Here is a 17,146-nt window from a genome sequence, read left to right as displayed (position 1 = left end):
CCCAAATGAAATAAAAATCATTGTTAGTATTGTCTTAACTATTTGCTTAGGAAAAAAGTCATTATTAAAATGTATGTATTTGTATTTACTGTAAAATAGCTTGATGAAGTTTTAATTATTATTTATTGGGGGGGGGGATTCGAGACAGGGTTTCTTTTTGTAGCCTTGGCTGTTCTGGACTCATTTTGTAGACCAGGCTGGCCTCTAACTCTCAGAGTTCTGCCTGCCTCTGCCTCCTTGAGTGCTGGGATTAAAGGCGTGCACCACAGACTCCGGCTTTTTGGGGGGGAGGGTAGGTGGGCGGCGATATGATGAAGTTTTTAATCTTATGCCCCCAGTGAATGTTGTTTTGAGTAAGGTTTTATGAAACATTTAATAGACCCAAAGATATCATTTTAGTAGATTGTAAGATGGTAAGAGTACCTCAGTTTGTGAGTCTGTATTTTTCAGGCCTTTCAAAATATCCAAAAACATGTGCGCTCACACAGATGCACATATGCATTTTTTACAGGACACATGCTAATGCTGCTGGTTATTTGCCCTTCCTGAAAATTCGGATAATTTGTGTGTGATCTGTGTACTGGTACACCTACCGCCACAACCCGGAGGAAGGAGCAGCGCTGGAAAATAATAGCAGTGCTTCCGCTTTTCTACTATTCCAAGTATTGTTTTTTTCCTCAGAGAAATGTTTATTTGTATAGTCAATAAAACCGCTGCGATTTTCTTTTTGTCTAGCCTTTCGCTTGGGCGTCCTCTCGGGTACCTACGTTCCTTCCTAGCAGGTCAGGAGACTAGGAGCCAGTGTTAGCGCCACGCTGGCGCCAGTGCCCGCCTTGGTCCCGGTGCCCGCCTGGTCCGTCCCTGCCATCCTGGACCTGCCCCCTGGTCCCGGTGCCCTCCTGGTCCATCTCTGTCGTCCCGGACCGGCCCCCCTGGCCCCCATGCCCGCCTGACCCGCCCCTGCCATCTCTCACCTGCCGCCCTGGTCCCGGTGCTCGCCTGGTCGGTCCCTGTCATCCCGGACCTGCCGCCCAGGTCCCAGTGCCTGTTGGTCCGTCCCTGACATCCCGCACCTGCCGCCCTGGTCCCGGTGCTCGCCTGGTCTGTCCCTGACATCCCGCACCTGCCGCCCTGGTCCCGGTGTCCTCCTGGTCTGTCCCTGACATCCCGCACCTGCCGCCCTGGTCCCGGTGCCCTCCTGGTCTGTCTTTGTCATCCCGCACCTGCCGCCCTGGTCCCGGTGTCCTCCTGGTCTGTCCCTGACATCCCGCACCTGCCGCCCTGGTCCCGGTGCTCGCCTGGTCTGTCCCTGACATCCCGCACCTGCCGCCCTGGTCCCGGTGTCCTCCTGGTCTGTCCCTGACATCCCGCACCTGCCGCCCTGGTCCCGGTGCCCTCCTGGTCTGTCCCTGACATCCCGCACCTGCCGCCCTGGTCCCGGTGCCCTCCTGGTCTGTCTTTGTCATCCCGCACCTGCCGCCCTGGTCCTCATGCCCGCCTGGTCCATCCCTGTCCTCCCGGATCCACCGTCCGGGTCCCGGTGCCTCCTGGTCGGTCCCTGCCATCCCGGACAGGCCGCCCTGGTCCCGGTGCCCGCCCAGGCCCTCCGCGGAGGCCGCCGCCATCTTACAGGGCGGGGCCCGCGGCCTTTCAGCAGCTGTCAGTCCGGTCTCCGGTCCCACAGTCCCGGGCGGCTCTGGGCTCAGGAGCATCTCTAAGTTCCTCTCTGGCGTCCCCTCGCCCGTGAGTGTTCCCCCAACACTGTGCCCCCCCGTGGATCTCCTCGAGAGACGGAGGGGGAAGAGCCAAATGTGTGTCGCCGAATGACGGTTTGGCATCCTGGTGCGGCCGTTTCTGCCCGAGCCGCGGGGACTCTGAACTCTTCCGCTGCATCCTCGAGCAACGACAATGCTCTATCCTGAACCTCTGAGGCCAGGAGCGAGCCGGTGAAGCGAGGCCTTTAGCGACGCAGAGTCACTAGCTCGCTGTGACCTCGTGGCGCAATGGTAGCGCGTCTGACTCCAGATCAGAAGGTTGCGTGTTCAAGTCACGTCGGGGTCAAGGCGGGTTTTTTTTTTTTCATCGTCAACCTTGGCAGAATAGAATAAGTACAGTGAAGTCCTGCAGAAGAAATTAGATTAGTACCGGATCAAAACCGTCTTTCTCACCCCATGGAAGACAGCGTTGCTTTTTTTTTTCTTCCTTGAGACTATGATCAGGAAAGCGATGACTCCCCGTGACCGATAGGAGGCGCTGCAGCGGCAGCAGAATCTAGGTGGGACCTGGGGGCGGGTGAGCTGACTCAGGTCACCTGGGCTGTGTGAGTGATACATACATGCTGAGCCCTGTGCTTTAATATAGATCTCTTCTTGTTTGCCTTGAACTTCGTTTTTTTTCAGCTCCCTGCTCTAGATGGTTCTTGGTCTGGCAATGACCTTCTCTCTGGAGGTCATATCTTCAACACCTGTGCCCTATTCTCACACTTACAAGTCCAGTTACAACCATTAGACTAGGATGCTTGCCTCGTTTTTTGTTTTTTGTTGTTGTTGTTAATAGATGTTTAAATCTCCCTTTTCTGCAGGGTAGTTTGATGTAAAAAATAAAAGGATTCTGCCTGGGAACTCTATAAACACAAAACTCAAATTGAGTATCTTTTATCTAAAATGCCTGGGACCAGATCTGTTTCCAATTTTTAAAAAGCTTTCGGGATATAGGCTGTCTTAGTTAGGGTTACTATAACTGTGATGAGCACACGGCCATGAGAGGACAGACTGATGGAGCAGAAGCTGCCAGGGAGTCATCAGATTGGCAAGTGATTGGCCTTTATGTGGGTTTAAGGGTAGTTAAAATTAGAATAGCTCAGAATCTGCCCAGCTTAGTGCCTACAGCTTAATTGTAAATCTTAGTCTCTCTGTGACTTTTTTTGAAGCTATCGGGGTTAGAGAAAACTGTTGCTTTATTAATTAGTATTCTACATTGACATAAACCAACTTGAGGAAAAACGGTTCATTTCACTCTCAGTTCCATATTAACAGTTCATCATCACTAGCAGTGAGGGCAGGAAGCCGGAGGCAGGAGCTGCCGCAGAGGCCATGGAGGGCGCTGCTTACTGGCTTGCTCAGCCTGCATTCTTTTTTGGAGGGGGGTTTGTTTTGTTTTGTTTTGTTTTTATTTTGTTTTTCGAGACAGGGTTTCTCTGTGTAGCCTTGGCTGTCCTGGACTCGCAATGTAGACCAGGCTGGCCTCGAACTCACAGTGATCCGCCTGCCTCTGCCTCCCGAGTGCTGGGATTAAAGGCGTGCGCCACCATGCCCGGCTCAGCCTGCGTTCCTATAGAACCCCGGACCACCAGCCCAAGGTGCTCCATAGGTCAGGCCCTCCCCCATCAATTACTAATTAAGAAAATGCCCTACAGGCTTGCCTGCAGCTTGATTGTTTGGAGGCATTTTCTCAATTGACTCTAGCTTGGGTCAAGTTGACATAAAACTAGCCAGTATATTGGCATGCACGGACTTACACATCCTTGAAATGGGACTCAAATTCAAACACATTCACTTAGGTTTCACACATAACTTGTGCCGAGTCTGAAGATAACAGCTATAATATTCTCGGTGTTGCTGCATCTGGTACCCACCCGTCTTGTGAAATCAAGGTGTAGAGTTTTCCAGTTGACCTCAGTATCATGTCTCTGCTCAAAAAGCGTTGGGCTTTGAAGCATTTTGGATTTTCAGGTTAGAAACAGGCAACCCATAAATACACATCATACTGAAATATGAACCTGTATTTAGAAATGCGAATGATGGCTCTGTTGGGTAGCACAGGACAACAGTCCTTTATCTTGGGTGGCTAAGGCAGGGAGCTGCAAGTTCAAGACCATCCTAGGCTAAATATCAAGACCCTGTCTCAAAAGAAGTGGTAGATAAGTACATAAAATATATTTGATATGGAAAGTATAAAATGTAGTGAAAAGGCCGGGCATGGTGGCACACGCCTTTAATCCCACCACTTGGGAGGCAGAGGCAGGTGGGTCACTGTGAGTTCAAGGTCAGCCTGGTCTACACTGCGAGTCCAGGAAAGCCAAGGATACAGAGAGAAACCCTGTCTCCATCTCGACACCCCCCCCCCAAAAAAGTAGTGAGAAGCCCCTCGGCTTCCGTTCTGATTGCCGATTCTAACTGTTCATGAGTACTGTAGATGTTGATTCTGGTTAATTTTGGTCTATGATGTTTTTATTTATTTGCAATTTTTCAAAATAATAAAGTTGATTATAAAAAGGATTATACACATCTGGAGATTGAGGAGGAAGAAGAGACTGCAGCATGCTCTTTCTCACCCAAAAGAATGTGGTTTTCATGGTGTCATAAAATATGACTTTTGGGAATGGTCCACTCCACCTGCCTAGTACCCTCTGCCAAGAGGTGGGATATTCCCTCTGATTATCAGCCCCACGTCAGACCTTCTAGTGGTCTCATATATACAGTCTCAGACAAAAATCTATTCACAATTGTGATGGGGATGTAGCTGAGTGGTTAAGAGCACTGGTTTCTCTTCCAGAGGTCCTGAGTTCAATTCCAGGGAACCACATGGCAGCTCTGATGCCCTCTTCTGTCATGCAAATAGAGTAAGCACTCACATAATATAATAAATAAACAAATCTTAAAAATTTACTCACAATAAAATTTAAATTTAAAACAAAAGATGTTAAAAATATTAAGGGGGCTGAGGAGGTAGCTCAGTTGGTCAAGCACTTATGTAGCATGCAATAGACTTTGGGCTTTGAAGGAGAGATGAACCTGTTTTTGTTATGATCCCAAGTGTGGGATCAGAACAGTCTTGTGAGAACAGGTGAACTGAATCCACTAGAAGACAAACCACCTCATGCGGGAGCTTGATTGCTGTCAGCTGAAAAGGTCCCGTGAACAGACTCTGGGAGAAGATATATATAAATGAGCCCAGAACTGGAGGCGAGGCCTTTGGAGACTTGGGATAGTTTTGGCTGTTCATTGCTCCACTTTGAGGTGCTCCTAGAGAGAACTACTCGAGGGAAGGCTTTGGGGCTCCGGCTTCTGCTGAGGTTCTGGGTTCTGGTTACTCCAGGTTCCAGCAGAAGAAATCCAGCAACGCCAGGAGAATCGTTCCTCGGAACTGATATCCTTATGGTTTTGTTATTCTTTAATCCTCTTTTCCTATTGTTTCAGTTAGTTGGGTTATAAGGGACGTACGCTCGGTTAATAAGTTCGTAATAAAATATGTTGGTTAAGAAAACTTAACCTACAGGGTTTGATTCCCAGACATGACAGAGAGTTCACATTCACAAAGAGTGAACTAAAAAATTTACAAAGACACAAGGAGATAGAAAGCTGAGAAAGTGTTGAGATAATAAAGATGGAGTAAATAGTAGCCTTTCTGAGGGAGATACAGCAGGAGGAGGGGCAGCACTCAAAGAGATGGTGATTTGTCATCTTCAGTCCTGACATCATGTGAGTCTGTCCCCACCGTGAAGAGGTCACGCATAATAGAAGATTCCCATCCTGAGTAAGAAATGTCCCCCGCAGGCTCGTGTATTTGGATGTTTGGTCTCCAGTTGGTGGCGCTGTTTGGGAAGGTTATAGAACCTTTAGGACATAGTTCCTTGCTGGAAGAAGCTTTGAGGTTTTATAGCCTGGCCCTGTTTCCTGTTCTCTCTCTCTCCCTCCTTCCTGTTTATGGATGAAGTGTTCTCACTACTTCCTGTCTGCCAGGCCGACCTCTTGCTCCTGTTGCCATGACCTGCCCTGGTGGACTGTGTTCCCTCTGGACCTGAAAACGAAAACAAACCTCCTTTATCTCTAAGTGGCTATTGCTTGGTACTTTATCACAGCATCGGAAACATAACCAAGTCACCATAACCTTCATGTGAGGCCAGTTTTCATCACCAAAACAAAATATACTCAAGGGCTCGGGGCTCATCTTGGGGAGAGATTTGTTTAGTTTACAGTTTGGGAAGCTGTGGAGGATCATGGATTTGGCCTGGTCTAGCTGCCTTGAGAGATGCAATAAAGAAATATTTTTAATATATTGCAGAAACACACAGAATATTTATCTCCACCCAAAAAAGACATAATAATTTGACCAATACAGAATTCTCAGTAGGAACAGCAACAGTGGAAACCAGAAAAGTCTGCTCAAAGAGAACAATTGCCAACTTAGAACCTTAAGAATAGAAGGCCGGGCGTGGTGGCACACGCCTTTAATCCCAGCAGGGCAGAGGCAGGCGGATAGCTGTGAGTTCGCGGCCAGCCTGGTCTACAAAGTGAGTCCAGGACAGTCAAGGCTACACAGAGAAACCCTGTCTCAATAAAACAAAACAAAAACCACACACACACACACACACACACACACACACACACACACACACACAAACCAAAAAAGTATAAAAAGTCTGATTGCTTGCAATGAGCTCATCACGGTCTCAGTCTTGCTGTGGCCCCTCCAACCTGTTCCTGGTTTTCATTTCTCACTGGCCATATCAGGTAACCTTGGGTCAAAAAGTTAGCACTGGATTCACAGGATGTGAAAATCCTAGCAGTGTGGTGTCTACTCTGGTGATGACCTTCCTGCTTTGCCTCGTCACTGTGGGAGTGCATGGGACTGGGAAGAAGCCAGAGTGAAGAGGGTGGGGCCTGTTTTGCTTATTGATGATTGGCTGATTGATTGGAGGCAGGTAAGGATGAGTCTGGATTCCACTCCCCCTACCCCAACCCCCACCCCCCACTGTGTACCGGGCCAGTGAGAAATGAAAATCTCGCACAGGTTGGAGGGGCCAAAGCGAGGCCAAAGTGGTGACAGCTTTATTACAAACAATCGGACTTTTTATACCCTTATCATGAACAGAATATAGTGGTGATTGCCAGGATCAATACAGTTGTAGTTGCCAGGTTGCAATGATATTTGCAAGCTATGCAAGGTACACAAGATTAATGTCTAATTAGGACCAATTTTCCTGTCAAGTTTCCATGCTTTGTTGACTTCTCAGGTAACATACAGAGAAACGCGAATCGGTCGGCTTCAGTGCTTAGGGAGTGACTGCATTTCTCAGGAACTAAAAGGCACACAGGGCCCCAACAACCACGGACTCTAACCTGAAAAACCTACACGCATGCCTCTCAAGGCAGCTAGACCAGGCCAGCTCCACGATTCCCTGCAGGCTGAGAGTAGCTGACCCACCATCAGTGAGGTCTCTTGGTGTGTCTCTATCAGAGTGCACTGCTCAACCAATGCCAGCTTTTCTGTGTGCGTGTGTGTGTGTGTGTGTGTGTGTGTGTGTGTGTGTGTGTGTGTGTGTGTGATTTCTTCATTCTCTGTTGCTCCGGTCAGATGGATGCCCCAGACTTGCAGGTTGCAGCAGGGTCTCCCGGACTCTAAGGCTGAAGCACTCTACTCTCTCCACAGTGGAGTTACTGGCCTGTGCCTCCGTAGCTGACAGACTGTTGTGTAGGAACCAGGCCTGACTGGGCTGCCTGCCTGTCTTGCTGTTTCATGTCCTGTTTCTAGCAGCTTCCACGTCTGTGTTTATCTTGGTTAGCTAGTCATGTTTACTGCTCTGAGAATGCGCCCCTCCCTTCCTCGAGACTTTTCCTCCTGTGTGCAATCACCTCTTGAGGGATTTCACCTGGGAGGAGGATTCCTGTTTTTCTGCCTATATGGAGGCTCTTTGGAACTCTGGGAGGGAAGAATAAACCGCTGCTGTGGCTGCTGCTGCAGCTGCTGCTCTCTTAGCACGAAGGACCCACTGTGTTATTGTGTGTGTGTGTCTGTGCGCGCGCGCGCGCGTGCATGAGTTAAATCCGCAGCCCCTCTCCCTCGACTCGGTACTGCAGTGGCGCTGGCGTCACACTGTTGGGAAGAGGGCAAGACCCAATATGCAGCCCCAGCAAACCCAAGCACCCAGAAAACAGAAAGAGAACAGGCTTAATCTAAAACAAGCCTTGTAGTTATTAGTATCTCCTGGGAGCCTTGAGTTGAGTCATGTCCTGGGTGCGTGTGTGTTGGTTTTTTTGTTTTTGTTTTTTTCGAGACAGCGTTTCTCTGTGTGGCCTTGGCTGTCCTAGACTTGCTTTGTAGACCAGGCTGGCCTCGAACTCACAGAGCTCCAGCTGCCTCTGCCTCCCGAGTGCTGGGATTAAAGGCGTGCGCCACCATGCCCGGCGCGTGTGTGTTGTTGATACGAGCGCAGCCACATCAAGGACCCTGGCCTCAGACCCATGGGAAAGTGACAAAGTCTTTTCCCTGGGACGAAGCTCAGAGGGACGGCCAAGCTTTCTGTGTGCAGATGTTGACAGTGTGTGCAGAAAATATCTACTTAGCTTTCTCTTCCATGATGCCCCACCCCCCAATAGCTGCTGCTAATGAGGTCAGCTAAGCCTCCTTGTCCGGCTGTATAGGAAAACTCTGCCTCTCTGTTTATCTGGGTGTGACAGCCCTCTATGCCCCTGTTTGGCTGTATGCAGCAACCCTGCCTCGCTGTTTAACTGTGCAATGAACACGCTGAGCTTCAGAGAACCCAGTCCATCTGATTCAGCTTTTTTTGTGTGTCTTTCATCATCCTCTCACTGTCCCAAGTCAGGTCCAAGTCCTTGGAGCTGTGCAAGGACTCAGCAAGTATGTAAGTGGCCTAGAATGGGACATTCTCAGGTGACTTGTGTGGGAACAGGACAAAATTCAGAGAGATGAAGCCTTGTAGGCAGGGACCTCCTCCATAGGACCCTAGGTGGAGTGTTTTTAATTAACTAATTTATGTACATCTGGTGTTTGAGCTGTGTGCATGTCTGTGCGAGGGAGTTGGATCCACTGGAACTTAAGCTACAGTTATAAGCTGCCACATGGGTGCTGGGAATTGAACCCGGGGCCTCTGGAAGAGCAGCCAATGCCTTTAACCACTGAGCCATCTCTCCAGGCCCTAGGTGGAGCATCATGTGTGGCTTCTGCATGCCTTCTGTGGCCTGCTGTCCCTAACGTTATGCTTTGCCTTCCTACTGTGGCATCTCGAGGGTCCCTTCTATTTGTCCCATCCCCATATATGGCCTTCCTCCATGTTTAGCCCAGTGTGTAACTTGAGCAAGTGGCCCTTCTGTGGAGGGTCGATGTCATCTGTGCTCTCTGGCATCAACGTGGCCCATGCAGAGTGGCAGCACTGGCAGGATGGGAGTGTACAAAGGCTACAAAGCTTATGACAGTGTGGACACAGTGTTGGTTCTGAAACTTGCAGAGTCTGGACAGCCTGGAAGCCTGGAGGGTTCCAGGACTGTCACTAGGCTCCCTACCCCACTGACTCCCCATGAAGCTGGCTTCCCAGATAGATTTGGCAGTGAGGGGCTGCTTTCAGGCCTGTTGCTGGGCGTAGATTGTGTGTCAGCATTCTATTTTTATATCCGATCTGGCCATGGCCCATCCCTATATTTAATCATCTCTAAAGGGTACTCCCAACTGGCCCTCTTAGAGGGTCACTGCAAACCATAGCCTTAATTGGGTACATAGGTCACCCTCTCTGCAAGCTACTCTTGTCCCATGCTGTGGACAGCCCTTGCCTGCCTTCAGGCCTGAAAGTGTCAGTGGGGCAAAATACTAGCTCCTCCCTAGTCCCTGAGTGCTGTACCAGCTCAGTCTATGGCAGAGGGGTTTCCAGAAAGACTGCAACATGAAGACCATTTCATACGCATATATGATGCTTTGGATCATATTAGACCCCGGATACCCTCTATTGTCCTTTCATTAATCCCTTCCATTTCTGAAGTAGCCCCTCCTTCTACTTTCATGTCTCCATGTGGGACCCAGTGAGGTTGATTGACGTTGCTTATAGGAGCGTGGGTGGGAAGCTGTCAACAGGGGCATAGACACCCTGCTAGTGGGTACATTACAGGAGAACATGCCCACACTCCTCAAACCATTAACTGTCTATATATTCTCAGGCAGGGGTGGGGCCTCCTGAGCCTCCCTCATTTGTGACAGAATATTGATGCGCCTAATGTTCGGGTCACCACAACAGCTGTAAGCTCAAGAATGTCACATGTCATGTCATGTCATGTCACATCATGTCGTGTCATGGCAGGAAGACAATGTTCCACAGCACTCCACCTCATCCTTCAACCTGTTACATCCTTCTTTGGAATTCCAGGAGTCTCTAAGGGGGTGATATAGATGTCTCATTTATGGGTGTGTTGGAAAAGAACCCCACATTGTTGGGAAAGGGTATTTCCAGTGCCTCACAAAGAGACATAAACCACAATGAACTGAACTGGGCGGGCAAGCACAGCAGGGCAGGAAGTGCAGTTAGATTTTACCCTAATATAGCGTGGTGACCGCGTCTCCCCCATTGATGGGAGCTTGACCTCACAACACGACTTGACTAATTCATAGTTGGTGTAAAGGGGAGGGTGTGATGGAGTCAAAGCCTAGGAGTGTTTGGCACCCAGGGCTTTGGGCAAACAGGTGTGCACACTGAGGTTCACAGGATGGGGAGGTTTATAGGACCCTGGCTGGACCTTATTGGGCTAGCTAGCCAGCCATCTGTGTTCTACTGCTGTGATGAGACACCGTGACCATGGCAACTCTTATAAAAACGTTCAGTTGGGGCTGGCTTACAGGTTCAGAGGTTTAGCTCATTGTCGTCATGGTGGGAAGCATGGTGGCACACAAGCAGACGTGGTACTGGAGAAGGAGCTGAGAGTCCTGTATCTGTATCTGAAGGCAGCAGGAAGAGAAACTGACACTGGGTCTGGCTTGAGCATTTGAAACTTCAAAGCCCACCCCCAGTGACACACTTCCTCCAACAAGGCCACACCTTCTAGTAGTGCCACTTCCTCTGAGCATATGGGGGAGGGGGTGGCGTTTCATGAAAACCACCACACCATCTTTGATCAAAAAGACTTCCTCATGGTCAGGCATCCAACGGTCACTTATTCCTAGCATGTTGGCAGGCTGCGAGCCTCTGCTGTTATGGATGCCCATGACAAGGAGAGACTTCTTTGACTGCAGCTGACATAGCACTAATCTCTAGTCATAAATATAATTATTTAGAAGTCAACTTGATGGGCATATCACATCTTTTTAGGATGTGCTGCTCAATTTATTATTTTTTTTTTAACTCTAAACAAATTTATTGCTATATGATTTTTTTGATCAAAAGAATAGAGTCTGAGTCATATCTATGGCCCTGAATGGTGGCATGGCATTCTAAATGGTCCCCCAAGAATGTAAGATCGTGAAGGTGTAGCATTATTAACATTGCCTCTTCTCTGAATCATTGATCAAAAGGGACCTGCCAGCCACGTGGACAAGAGAAGGTGGCGAGGGAGGGATCGGACAGTCAGAGGATACGGAGAGAGGCTGTGATGTGTTGTACCTGTAAATGCAATAAAACGACTACAGTTACCTACAGTGGGTCTGCGCAAGACCCGAGTGCCAACAGGGCGCCATGAAAGGAGAAGGGACTCCTGGGCCCACCCCTTATTGCTGGGCTCCTGGAGAAGAAGAACCGCCATTTTTAGATGTGTACTGATTGCTGAGCCCACCAGGCTCCCACAGATAGCTCCAAACCCTGGGTCACATGAACGGCCATGGTTTGTGACTCAATGGGTCACAAAACAAACACACAAACACGAGAAAGGTATTTTTAAGGAGAATGTACAAAGAAGGTAATAGAGAGATGGCACAGGGTAGGGGTGAGGGTCTCACTGTGCGTTATTTATTGTGTGTGAAATTATGCAAGAACAAATTTAATTAACTTAAAAAAAAAAAAAGTAGCCTCCTAACAAGCAAATATGAAGTCAACCAGAAGAGGGTGCAAGCAGTGTACTCCAAAGTAAGAAGGGTCTTGGGCGTGTGTCCCCTTTACTGGTTGCTAATAATGGTTTTGTTTTGTTCTTGTCTTTGTCTTTGTCTTTTGCTTAAGTAGCCCGGGCTGCTCTGAAACTCTAGGTAGCCCAAGCTAGTTTTGACCCATGGCGATGCCCCTGCCTCAGCCTCCTGAGTGCTAGGATTACAGATATGAGCCACGGCACCCAGCTTGTCTATCTGTTCTTTATACGGTATGCCCTCCCCCCCTTTTCCACCAAAAACTTTGGTTTAGGGCTAGGAGGATGGCCCAGCCCTTCAGCAGGGAGGGGCACTTCCTGCTCTTCCACTCTTCTAGAGGGCATCAGGTTGGTCTCCAGCACCCATGTAAGGACGGCTCACAATTGCCTGCTGCAGGGCGAATCTGATGCCACTGGCTCCGTGGATACCTGCACTCATACGCACACTCCCACATGCATGTGCACATGCGTGGGATAAAAACTAATGGAAATAAACCTTCAAAATGAATTTGGCGCTGGGCATGGTGGTGCACGCCTTTGATCCCAGTATTCAGTGAGGTAGAGTCAGGTGGAGCTCTGTGAGTTTGAGGCCAGCCTGGTCTACAAAGTGAGTTCCAGGAAAGCCAGGGCTGTTACACAGAGAAACCTTACCTTGAACAACCCCCCCCCCAAGAGAAAGAAAAAAAGAAGTATGGCTTAGTGATCATGCCCCCTCCCCCCTTCATTCCCGGTTGCAAAAGCCAATGTCCCTTTTCCATGAGCTTCTGGCTCTGAGGTGTGTTTAGTGTTTTCACACTGTGCTTAAGTTGGCCATGTCATTGTCTTTGAGAAGTGGTTAAGCTGTGGGGGGTGGAACAGTTGTGTGCCATGGAAGCCATGAACGGGTGATAGGGCACCCATGACAAATTAGAGATGGCAGCCAGATCCAGCTTGCTGAGCCCATGAGTTGGCTGGGAGCAACGCTGGGCGTTAACAGCACCTGTTGCTCTTGCAGAAGAGCGCTACATATGGGAGCTCACAGCTAGTTGTAACCCCACTTCCAAGGATCTGATGCCTTCTTCCTGCCTTCACTGGCACCAGGCATGTGCAAGGTGCACACTTGCAAGGCGGAATGCTCACACTTAAAATAAAATAAATACATCTTTTAAAAAGGATGTTTTAATTTTGCTTTTTTGCTTGTTAGGGTAACTAGGAATACTTTTTTTTTTTTTTAATATTTATTTATTACATATACAGTGCTCTGCCTGCAGGTACATCTGCAGGCCAGAGGAGGGCATCAGATCACATCATAGAAGAAGGTTGTGAGCCACTATAGTTGCTGGGAATTGAACTCAGGACCTCTGGAAGAGCAGTCAGTGAGTGCTCTTAACTGCTGAGCCATCTCTCCAGTCCCCTAGGATGACTTCTGAGTTCCATGTCACTAGAGGTCAGAAGCCCACAAGGACCCTCGGCGTGCTCTCCTCTTCGCCTGCCCACTTGACAGCTTCTTCTTCATTCTTGGATGTGAGAGATGGGTCCTGCCCAGCTTGAAGGCCTTGCTAGCATACAGACTCTGGTCCCCCACTCCAGCCATGAGGAGATAGCAGGGGAAGGGACCCTTCTGCCACTATGCACGAGCAGGGGTCCAACCATTTAAATGTAGTTTTAGATGACTGGGTGACTTAGCCAGTTTGGGGCCTCCAGGTAGCTACCATCTCATGCACACGTGAGGTAGACTGAGTTTGTCACTTTACCACATGTTTAAGGTTATTTGTCACGTGAAGGTGGAAATAGAAACTCTCTCTCTGCTTAAGCCCTCCTGTCGAAGTCCAGCTTTGATGTCATGGTCTGAGGTAGGAGGTGTGGAGTTGGCAGAACACACAGACACTGCAATCTTCTTGATTGTTCAGACAAATTCTCTTAACTTTGTTTCCCCACTACAGCTTGTTTCCTTCAGCAAAATCTCTCAAGCAGTGTAAAAATTACAATGCGGTTACATTCAATTTTCCTTTAAGTGAATGATTACAATGAGCCCTTACATGAATAAATGCTTTATATATTACAGGTTGAAAAGACGAATTATTCCCAAGAACACACATACATTCGATTCTAAGCAGCTTGTTATAGATTAACAAAGTAAGCAAGCAAAATATTTTTCTCAGCCAGTTTCTCTTACTGGCATGGTTACAAAGAAAGGATAAATTATCTTATTTTTTATCTTAAAAAGTAATCATATAAAAAATTTAAAAGACTAACAAACCTAAACTTTTATGTAAAAACCAGTCAGTCATTACTACTTTAAATCCTCAAAGTGCACACCTACTCATTAACCATTTTTATGAAATCATATCAGGAAGCTGAGGGCAAAAATGGGCACAAGAAATTAATCATCACCTTGGTCACCAGGCCAGCGTTAGCAAGAGAGAGAGGCACGTCAGCCAGGGCCAGTCAGGGCACTGCTGTTTTTGTTGTCTGACCACAAAATATCCCCAGCTCAACTATAAAGAGTGTGCCTTTCTGAAACATTACACTACTTTAAATTGTTCCTCAAGATTTTCTATTTTTTTCCTTTCCTTTCCTTTTTTTTTTTTTTTTTTTTTTTTTTTTTTTTTGGTTTTTCAAGACAGGGTCTCTCTGTGTAGCCTTGGCTGTCTTGGACCCGCATTTGTAGACCAGGCTGGCCTTGAACTCACAGCGCTCTGCCTGCCTCTGCCTCCCGAGTGCTGAGATTAAAGGTGTGTGCGCCACCACCGCCCGGCTAAGATTTTCTATATCTGAGCCACGAGCAGAACCGTCTTAACTTTGCTCACAGTCTACATCTCTTAAGTTCTTTCTGAGTGTGGCGATTGAATCATAAATCTGCTCCAGCAGCAATGCCAGAAGCAGATTAAACACTGTTATTGTGAGTGCCAGTGGTACTGCCCAGTGAGGGGCCGGAAGCCCCCTTAGAGTTTCCATACAACTCATAGATTATGACCATGAAGACAACAAACAGAGCAAATCTACAACAGCATCAAGTCCTTAGGACACGTAGTCCTCGGGGGCTCTGCCTCTCCCAGGAGCACCCACTGTGGCTGTGCTAACTGATGGGCAGCATTCCAGCTGTTTTGTTGTCCCTCTTGCACAGCCCCCAACACCCGACATCCACACAGCCTAGCACACCTTCGTAAAGCTACCTAAGTGCACCACTGATGCTCAAAGCACAGTCTGCTACAGAATAGAAGTGGACAGTGGCCCTGAGGACACGAGGGGCTGTGGTTGCCCCAGGGTTAGAAGCTTGGTCCTGTCTTCATCCTTCTGGGAGGTGCTGGGAAGTTTGGGAGGCAGGGCCTTGCAGGAGGTCTTCTGGTCTGGCTATGTGACTTTGAAGGGAGTTGTGAAACTCCATCTCTTTACTATTGCACACTGCCCACGGGTGATGGTTTGCTCTACCACATGCTCTACCATGCGATGCTGCCTCTCCTCAGACCCTAATGCTAACTAAGCAGCCACTGGAACCTTTAAATCCATGGGTCTCAAGTGTTTTTAAGATAATGTTTTTTGTTGTTGTTGTTGTTTTTGTTTTTTTTTTAAGTTTTTGTTTTTTTGTTTTTTTTTTTAAGAGATAGGGTTCCTTTGTGTAGCCTTGGCTGTCCTGGACTTGCTTTATAGACCAGGCTGGCCTTGAACTCACAGTGATCTGCCTGCCTCTGCCTCCCAAGTGCTAGGATTACAGGTGTGCGCCACCACGCCTGACTTAGGCAATGTTTTATCGTGTGTGTGTGTGTGTGTCACATCTAGCATGTGGAATTCACAGAAGAACTTTGGGCATCAGTTGTCACCTTCCACCTTGTCTGTGACAAGGCCTCTTGTCTGTGGCTGTGTGCACCAGATGAGCTGGCTCAGGGGCTTTGGGGAAGTCTTCCGGCTCCTCCTCAGGTCTCTCTGCCACAGCCACTTCACACAGCCTCTGGGAATCCTAACACAGGTCCTCACACCTGGACAGAAAGTGCTTTCCCCACTGAGCCGCCGCCCTGGTCCCTGGTGCTTTTCTGCAGCGACAGGAAGTCGATGGATACGATAGGACCTCAGACTCTGGGTGACTCTGGCAAGTCGGCTGCTGGGCCCATGATCATCTCTGAGTTGGCAGAGGTTGGACTGAATAAGGTGAAGGTGGGCAGGGTGGCGCATGCCGGCCTGAAATCTCGCACACTCCAGAGGCTGAAGACGCAGGATGAGTTCCAGGCCAGCCTGCATACACTGGGGGGGGGGGGGGGGGGGAGGGGGGGGGGGGGGAGAAAGGATGCAATATGTGCAGCCAAAAGGCAGAAGTAGGAAGACTGGGAAGGAAAACCCACTCTCATATAAAATATAGTGGAAATCTCAATTCTAACAATGAAGGGACCACCATACGTCTATGAAGAAGAAACAAAGGGAGCCTGAGGGAAAGAGCCGGAAGGAGGGAGAGCATAAGGCGGGTCCCAGACCACCGTGTCTTTACTTCCTCTTGGAATATGACTGACAGTGGAATGCTGCCAAGTTGGGAAAGTACACTGGCGTATGCCACAATGTGGGGCAATTGCAACCCAAACACGTTAGACCCTGTGAAGGAGAGATAAACCTGTTTTTTAGGATCCCACGTGTGGTGAGGTTAATCCACTAGAAGAGCAACCACATTGTGCAGGAGCTTAATTGTTGCCAGCTGAAAAGATCCTGTGAACAGACTCTGGGAGGAGATATATAAATGAGCCCAGAACTGGTGGCGAGGCTTTTTGGAGACTTTGGATAGTTTTGGCTGCTCATCGCTGCACTTTGAGAGGCTCCTAGAGAGAACCGCTCGAGGGAAGGCTTTGGGGCTCTGGCTCCTGCTGAGGTTCTGGGTTCTGGTTACTCTAGGTTCCAGCAGAAGAAATCTTGCAGATTGTGCCCGGAGAATCATTGCTCAGAACTGATATCCTTACAGTTTTGTTATTGTGTCCATTAATCCTCATTTCCTATTGTTTTGGTTAGTCGGGCTATAAGTGACATATGCTCGGTCACTAAGTTGTTAATAAAATATATTGGTTAAGAGAATTGAGCCTACACCCTGAGAGAAAATGACTGACAGACAAACAGCATAACAGGGGCTGTGAGGAGAGTTCAGGGCTCCAGCCAGCACCACCAGAGACAGCATGAAGGAGGTCCTGAAAAGAGGAATCAGGGCCCTTGGGGTAACCATGTGGCTGGTCTCTCGTTACGGGGCAGAAGTTTCTCAGCACAAGCCTGCAGCCAGGCTCTGGGAAGGGCGAGAGCAGGATGTGTGACCACCAATATATATGAAGTCACTTCCCCAGGTGAGGAATTCCAGCATCCAGAAG

General features: G+C 48.6%; 1 non-coding gene across 1 annotated transcript; it reads left to right on the top strand.

Moving 5' to 3' along the window:
- Positions 1 to 1,989: 1,989 nt before the first annotated feature.
- Positions 1,990 to 2,061, top strand: Trnaw-cca (transfer RNA tryptophan (anticodon CCA)). Its single transcript has one exon. It is a non-coding gene; the product is annotated as a tRNA-Trp (tRNA).
- The last annotated feature ends 15,085 nt before the right edge of the window (positions 2,062 to 17,146 follow it).

Source organism: Acomys russatus, chromosome 25 (genome assembly GCF_903995435.1).
Source record: "Acomys russatus chromosome 25, mAcoRus1.1, whole genome shotgun sequence".
NCBI lineage: Eukaryota > Metazoa > Chordata > Mammalia > Rodentia > Muridae > Acomys > Acomys russatus.
Note: the sequence above shows the minus strand (reverse complement) of the source record. Positions and strands in the feature narration are given on the sequence as shown.